This window comes from Nicotiana tabacum, chromosome 21, assembly GCF_000715075.1.
Source record: "Nicotiana tabacum cultivar K326 chromosome 21, ASM71507v2, whole genome shotgun sequence".
In the NCBI taxonomy this organism is placed as follows: Eukaryota; Viridiplantae; Streptophyta; class Magnoliopsida; order Solanales; family Solanaceae; genus Nicotiana; species Nicotiana tabacum.
Window position 1 is genome coordinate 46,005,007 of NC_134100.1, and position 8,499 is coordinate 46,013,505.

Genomic DNA, 8,499 nt, shown 5'->3' on the forward strand with positions numbered 1-8,499 from the left:
CTCTTTGAAAGTATATAAAGTGATATAATTATATTACATCCCGTATTTCCGTTCAACATACAAATGACTAGGTTGAGGACGAATGCACTTAAATATGAGAAAGGAGAATTTGGACAAATAAAAATGAGTTGCTTGCTTACCCGACGTGCCTACTTCACCAACTTACTTTCCGTCCTACTTACTTGAGCTACTCGACACATGTCTAAATTATTAATGAGGATGAGACACATGTTTCAAAATGGAAAAAGGACCAACTTGAATCACCTACTTCATTAAGTAGGTGACAAGTAGGTGCATCACCTACCTAGAGCTTGTGGATAAAATTAAAAGGGAATGAAAAAGGATAGAGATGGGCAAGTCTTGGGGCAGCCCAAGACCCATCTTCCCAAGCCCATTAGTGGGTCCATATAAACATAGCTATTCTCAATTTCACTTAGAAAACAATTCATGATCCCTCTCCCTCTATTTCAACGTGAAGGAGCTCCAAAATATCAGCCCAAGATCTCTCTCAAAGTTATCCTAGGGTTCAAGACCAAATCCACAAATTGGTAAGGTGATTTCTCTCTTGGAAGATCAAGATCACCTAGTTATCTCTCTACTCTGTTGTTTGGGATAAAGAGCTTATTTGAGTTTGAAGTAAAGCTTAGTTGGATGAGTATTCTTGCTGCCAAGGTAAGGTTTAATGTCACGCCCCAAACTCGAGGAGCGCGACCGGCGCTCAACCGAGTGAACCCGGTCAAGCAAGCCTGCTAGATACTTTCTACCCCAAACTCACTCATGGAAAAAGAGGTGACATTCATTCATTAACTAGACAATAGGGAGATCATGAATAGAATACCAAAACCTTTCTATTAATTACTTCACTTTTAAGTCTCAAAATACACACCTTTTTATAGTCTAAAGTGGAAGAAGAGATCAAAACACAACATAATTTGTTTGACTTTTCTAGCACCCATGTACAACCCACATAGTGTCTCCGGAGCCTCGAAGAGATACAAAAGAGAGTTAGGATAGTGCCGGAAACAAGGCCCCGACTATACCTCAAAACGTAATAACAAAATGTACAAAGGATACATGACCCCGGAATGAGGTGGGGATCACCAAGTCTGCTAGGAGGAAGGTGTACTGCTATCGCTGATCAACACTGCCTGCTATGGAACCACCTACATCCATTTAAAGATGCAGCACGCCGGCAAAAGGGACGTTAGTACTGTCGAATAGTACTAGTATGTAAAGCTAAACACCATCTCAATAGAATGAATAATAATACAAGGGCAAAACAGCCATGAGTTCTATAAGGGCTTCAAAAAAATACTAAAATATCAAATAAGGATCACATAAGTTCTCAAGTCAATCTCCATGTTATTAGGTTGGGTGATCTTTGCCGATATACCACAATTCACAATACCTCCGTATTCTTACACGGAGTCTGATCTCGACCCGATCAGCTAGGTCGTCCCATTTGAGACATCAACCATAACCACAATTTCAATTATCATTTCTCAGCACAGTCACCACCATGTGTGCGGCATGGCATCCAATCACGGCCCGATCGGCTAGGCTGTCTCATCCAAGACGTTACCTTTTTCAGTCAATCAATTCACATCATACTTCTTTCATATCTTTTCAATTCATTGGCACTAGTGATCACGATTACAAAGTCATTCTTGGCACTTGGCCATATTTCATAGTTCCATTTCCCTTTTCCACATTCAAATATCATTATCATTATCAACAACAATAGGGCTTCCCATTCGAGACAATAAATTCACATATGAGCAATTTGGGAAAAGCTTAGGCACATAAAGGCTTTTCATACAATTTAGCATAACAATCTTTATTTCGATCTTAACATGAAGTCTTAACATTTCTAACACTTATTCCACATTGTGAACACATCCTCAAATGACAAGATGACATGATGAAGCATTTAGAATAAGTATTGAACATACATTCTTCAACACAACCACATTAGGAATAGTCAATTCAATAATGATCAAGGACTTACTCCAATTACATGAACACCGTGGGATTCGATTCTAAGAAGAAGGGAGTTTAGCCAACATACCTCAATTGAGCCTCTTAAAACTCTAAGACATTCCGTAATATTAGCAACTTCAATCTATTTTAGCAATATAGTAAAATTGAACCCAAAATTAGGAAAACGATCATAATTCTAGCTCATTTGTGCATTCAATCAAACACTGTGTGTATTAAGATTTCATGCCCCTTTTTATGAAAGACTCCACCAACCCACACCCCATTATTTTCTATCTTTAACTCACAACCTCCCTACATACCTTAGGAACACATGCATGCAAGGTAAGCACTCACATCCCCATGAATTACCTTACTAATGGCCCATTATAGTTACATTTTGAAATTAAGAGTTTGGGTGATAGAATCTTACCTCTTAGGAATAAGACCTAGGTGCATCTCTTGATAATCTTCAAGGTTTTAAGTGAGAATTAAAGAGCAATTTGATGAAGATCACTTTCTCCTTCTAGGACCCTCTCTCTCACTCTAAAAATATCAGAAAATAGTTTCAAAATGGCCTAAGGTAGGTGTTTTAACATAATAAGGTCGGGTTTAAAAATCCCAAAAATGAAGCTCTGGAACAGGTTGTACGATCGCGTATGCTATCGCATAATTGATATGCGGCCCGCATATCGACCGCATAATTTGGCCTCCAAAACTAGGCATAACTAAACCGGTCTACAGTCACTATGCGACCCGCAGACCTTGTCACGCCCCAAAACCGAGGAGCGCGACCGGCGCTCAACCGAGTGAACTCAACCGAGCAAGCCTGTTGGATTCCTTCTACCCAAATTCATTCGTGAATAAAGAGGAGATGTACTCCATTAATCAAATACTGAAGAGATTTCATTAACCGCTTCCATTTCATTCTCATTAACAGCATCATTCAATATTTCCAAAATAGTACGAGTTTATAGATTTAATGAAAAACATGTTTCCAAATACCAACAGTTCTAATCCAATTCCCAACATCAAATACCACCCACAACCTGTCTACGGAGCCTCTAAGTACAACTGAAGAGTAATATGGAAATGCCGGCAACAAGGCCCCGGCTATACCTCAACCACAAAGTACATGAGAAACAAAAGATACATGAACCCGAAGTGAAGTGGGGCTCACCAAATCGGCTGAAAGGAGTGTACTGCTATCACTGATCAATGCCACCTGCGGTAGAACCACCTGCATCCATTAAAGATGCAGCGCCCCCGGCAAAAGGGACGTTAGTACTAATAGCATCCTAGGAAGCTCAACTCTGTTCAAGGACAAGGATGAAGCTTTGGAATCTCAAAGATGGCCTTTAACAATATGTCAAGCTAAAGAGTTGCAAAATAAGGCCATTAGACTTCAAGTGCAAATAAAGAAGCTTTTAATTATGGAGGACGAACTCAAGACCAAAGGAGATAAATTATACAAGTTTTACAATTATTTGGTGGCCCAAATTGAAGTCCAAGAGGAGGAAGATTGAGTCCCGAACTCGGCCCTTGAAATCTAGCAAAAGGGCACCCAGAAGAGCCCAAAATGAGCTTAAAAGTGGTCCAAATGGGGGTGTTTGAAATGGAGCCCAATTGGAGTCCAAACCAATGGCCCAAACTAGTAGTTTTAAGGCCCAAATCTGCCCCAAAGGGATTTGGCCGCCCCTACCTAATTTTGTGACTTTTCTTATTTCTTAGCAACCACCCTACCTAATTTTGATGACTTTGTTACCCCTTAGCAGCCCCCTACCTAATTGTAATGACTTTTTATGCCTTAGTACTCCTATAAATAAGGATTTCTTCTCATTCATTGAGACACTTGATTATTGATTAAGTATATCATACTTTGAGAGTTCTTTTGAATCTTTGTTACTTGTGCTTTGAGATTTATCTTTCAACCTTTACTAGTTCATAGTTCAAGGTAGTAAGATTACTTCTCTATTGTGATATCTTTGATTCCTTTGTGGTATTCTTAGAAGGCGATTAATACTAGTTATTAATTGTTGTCTCAAGTTACTCGTAAAGCGGTCAAGATCCGAATCTATTATTTTGATTTGCTTTCAAGTAAAGGCGTTTGATTTCTTCAATAAATCAAGACATTGTTGCTTTGATCTTGTCAAGGCTATAGAACTTGCGTTCTTGGAATTCTTTCCTTGAATTTTCCCATATCCTTTATTTTCTGCCCTTTAGTTCTAGTTGTTCAATTCCTTATTGTTATTGCTTCCGCATTTACTTTTCAAATTCTTACTCTAGTTTGGATTTCCGACCTTGTCGTTATCAAGTGGTATCAGAGTGGTTCTATCAAGGTTTCATTCTTGATAATTCTGGGGATTTCTTGAATACTAAGAGCAAAAAAAAATAAGTTAAAAAGAAAAACAAAAAAAAAACGAAAATCAATTTTTTAAAAAAAAATTGCTTGCTCTCCAGGAACTTTCTTTTGTATCTAATTTGTTTCCAAAAACAATCAAAGGAAACAAGAAGAGGGGATCCCAGATTTCAAAGATAAGACAAAAATTTAATTTTTCTTACTCTTTTCTAATCAAAATATATAATCATTTCCTTTTTATTCGTGTCTTGTTTCAACCGAGCCTAATAGTTTTAGAATTTGGTTCTTCTTTCATTTGTTCCCCAAAAATCTATATTTTACTACTAAGAACTTTATATGAGTTGGGTTTAACCATAAATCTACAAAGTATTTTGTTCAAAGGTTATTTCAAGAGGAAAAAAAGGCAAGAGAGGTGAGAGCATTATAGGAAAAAAGCCAAATTTGAGAGATACATATTTCCCTTAATCTATGTCAAGATGTCTCAAACAGGTAGTTACAGTGGAAGGAGGAAAGCTATGACTCAACAACTTAAAAAGTCGAACTTACAGTATACCGAATGGAAGGAAGACAATGGTAAAGTTATTTTTCAAACAAGAGCTAAAGTGATGTCTGCAATTTATGCCCTTAGAATTGACAAAGCATTTGGCTATAACTTAATTAGCACTTATATGGTTGAGAAATTGAACTTGCCTTGTGTTGAGCATATTGAACCCTACATGTTGAAAGGGGTAAAAGTAGATAAAAGAGTGTTCTTGCCATTCTCTATTGGAAGGTATGAGGATGTGATTTGGTGTGATGTCATTCCGATGAATAGTTTTCATATCTTGTTGGGATGGCCATGGTATGTCTATAGAAGTGCTTCATATAGTATAGAAAAAAATAGATACTCTTTTGAGATTAATGGGAAGAAACTCATTCTTGGGCCTTTGACTCCCTCACAAATTTGTGAAGATGAAAAGATTGTTAAAGAGAATATGAAAAAATATGAGAGAGAAAAGAATGAGAGGAGTAAGGGAGTGCATGTTGACATTCCAAGAGAGGAAAAAGGAGAGGTTGTCGTGAGTGAAAAGAGTGGGATGTCAAGTGAGGTAAAGAGTGATATTGAAAGAAAAGAAAAGAGAGAAGGTAATGAGATGAACAAAGTTTGTGAGGTAGAGAGAGAAAAGCAAGAGGGATTGAGTGAAAGCAAAGAAAAACTCTTTAGTGAGAGAAAAGAGGCTAAGGGTGAGGAAAACGTTAGTCTTGTGATAAAAGCCAAAGAGAGTGTAAGCAAGAAAAAAGTTTCTTTACTTCCTAACCCATTAACTCTTTCTTGTTTTAGTTCTTGTGATTTTGTGCAACCACGTGTTGAAATACCTTTTGAAAGGGGTGGTGAGGCGCAGGAGATGGTAGCAAAAGATCCAATTGGATTCCAACATGAATTTGGCGATATCTATTCTTGTTGGATGGTGGAAGATAAAAGCTTGGTTAAATTCTTTGTTATTGAACCTTTTGACTATTTTCATTCTTATTTACAGTGTTATGACATGGAGTTTCCTAAAAGCATTGCAAAGTTGGAGCCATTGCATAAAAAAATACAAGGTGATGATGTTCCATTGGTAAATAAGTCCAAGTATGGTATGTATAATTGGTTTATTTGCATTCTTGGCCTTTCTAGAACACCTAAGGTATTTTTAGAGGTAATGAATTATACTCTTATTTCTTATATTGGTGACTTTATAATTTTTGTGGATGATGATATTTTGATGCACATCAAGTCATTAACTGTAAGATCTAAGTTAAAGTGCAAGAGTAATTTGCTTCCTTTTGAAATTATTTATGACATAGATGATTATGTATTCCAACTTGGTGGAAAGAGGCATGAAATTTATGAGAAGAGGCTTGTGAATGAGTTAAATATTTCTTCTTCTCTTATTCAAGTGGCTAATGAGTTTTCATGTGATAAATTGCTAGAATGTGATTTTTGTTGTGTGATGGGGAGTCATTCTTCAAGTCATGTTCAATGTGAGCTTGTAAAAGTATTTGTTACTAGTAAAGATGATATGCATGATTGTTGTAACACTTGTGATCAAATACTCTTTCATGTAGAGGAATCCATGAGATTTTTAATTGTAGATAGTTGGCTATATCATGAAAGTATCTTCTTTTATACATGTGGTAGAGATACTTATATTAAATGGATGTGTGGTCAATCTTTTATAATTTCTTTGTCATGTATACCTATGGACTACCTTACCGACAAGATCGAATTGCAAGTTCCATTGCATGGCGCATCTACGAGAGGTTTTTATTGTATTGATCTAGGTAGGCATAAATTTTGTTGGGATGATGATATCCATATGCTTTATTTACACCTATTAGGATTAATCGGGTTAAATGGACACATGGTCACTATCTTATTTTATTCCTACTAGTTTTTCAGATTAGTGGATGCCATTTACAAAGGCGTGTTTTCTTTTTCTTGCAAGGTCGAAATTCGAGGACGAATTTTCTTCAAGAAGAGGGGAATGATAGCATCCTAGGAAGCTCAACTCTATTCAAGGACAAGGATGAAGCTTTGAAATCTCAAAGATGGCCTTTAACAATATGTCAAGCTAAAGAGTTGCAAAATAAGGCCATTAGACTTCAAGTGCAAATAAAGAAGCTTTTAATTGTGGAGGACGAGATCAAGACCAAAGGAGATAAATTATACAAGTTTTACAATTATTTGGTGGCCCAAATTGAAGTCCAAGAGGAGGAAGATTGAGTTCCGAACTCGGCCCTTGAAATCTAGCAAAAGGGCACCCAGAAGAGCCCAAAATGAGCTTAAAAGAGGTCCAAATGGGGGTGTTTGAAATGGAGCCCAATTGGAGTCCAAACCAATGGCCCAAACTAGTAGTTTTAAGGCCCAAATCTGCCCCAAAGGGATTTGGCCGCCCCCTACCTAATTTTGTGACTTTCTTTATTTCTTAGCAACCACCCTACCTAATTTTGATGACTTTGTTACCCCTTAGCAGCCCCATACCTAATTGTAATGACTTTTTATGCCTTAGTACTCCTATAAATAAGGAGTTCTTCTCATTTATTGAGACACTTGATTATTGATTAAGTATATCATACTTTGAGAGTTCTTTTGAACCTTTGTTACTTGTGCTTTGAGATTTATCTTTCAACCTTTACTAGTTCATAGTTCAAGGTAGTAAGATTACTTCTCTATTATGATATCTTTGATTCCTTTGTGGTATTCTTAGAAGGCGATTAATACTAGTTATTAATTATTGTCTCAAGTTACTCGTAAAGCGGTCAAGATCCGAATCTATTATTTTGATTTGCTTTTAAGTAAAGGCGTTTGATTTCTTCAATAAATCAAGACGTTGTTGCTTTGATCTTGTCAAGGCTATAGAACTTGCGTTCTTGGAATTCTTTCCTTGAATTTTCCCATATCCTTTATTTTCTGCCCTTTAGTTCTAGTTGTTCAATTCCTTATTGTTATTGCTTCCGCATTTACTTTTCAAATTCTTATATTCCTTATTGTTATTGCTTCCGCATTTACTTTTCAAATTCTTACTCTAGTTTGGATTCCCGACCTTGTCGTTATCAAGTACTATCGAATAGCAATAGTATGTATAGCTAGAAATCCTCTTTCAAAATAGAATGCCCATATGATCTGTACGTGGAACACATAATATAATGTAATTGAAATAACCTGTACAAACAAGGACAACAAAAGGGACACCTATTGTCTGCATTAATAATGTGTCTCATTAGACCGTCCTTAGTGTTCACATATCATATTATACATTTATGCATTTCATAGACCATCCATAGTGTTTATTCATACCGTATATCTATACCTTTTATACACAATGCACCTATGTGTTTCATAGACCGTCCACAGGATTTCACATCACAATGGATTTCATAACACAATGTACCTATGCGTTCATAGACCGTCCACAGGATTTCATATCGCAGTGTACCTGTGCGTTCATAGACCGTCCACAGGATTTCATAACACAATGTACCTATGCATTTCATAGACCGTCCACAGGATTTCATAACACAATATACCTATGTGTTTCATAGACCGTCCATAGGGTTTCATAACACAATATACCTATGCGTTTCATAGACCGTCCATAGGGTTTCATAACACAATATACCTATGTGTTTCATAGACCGTC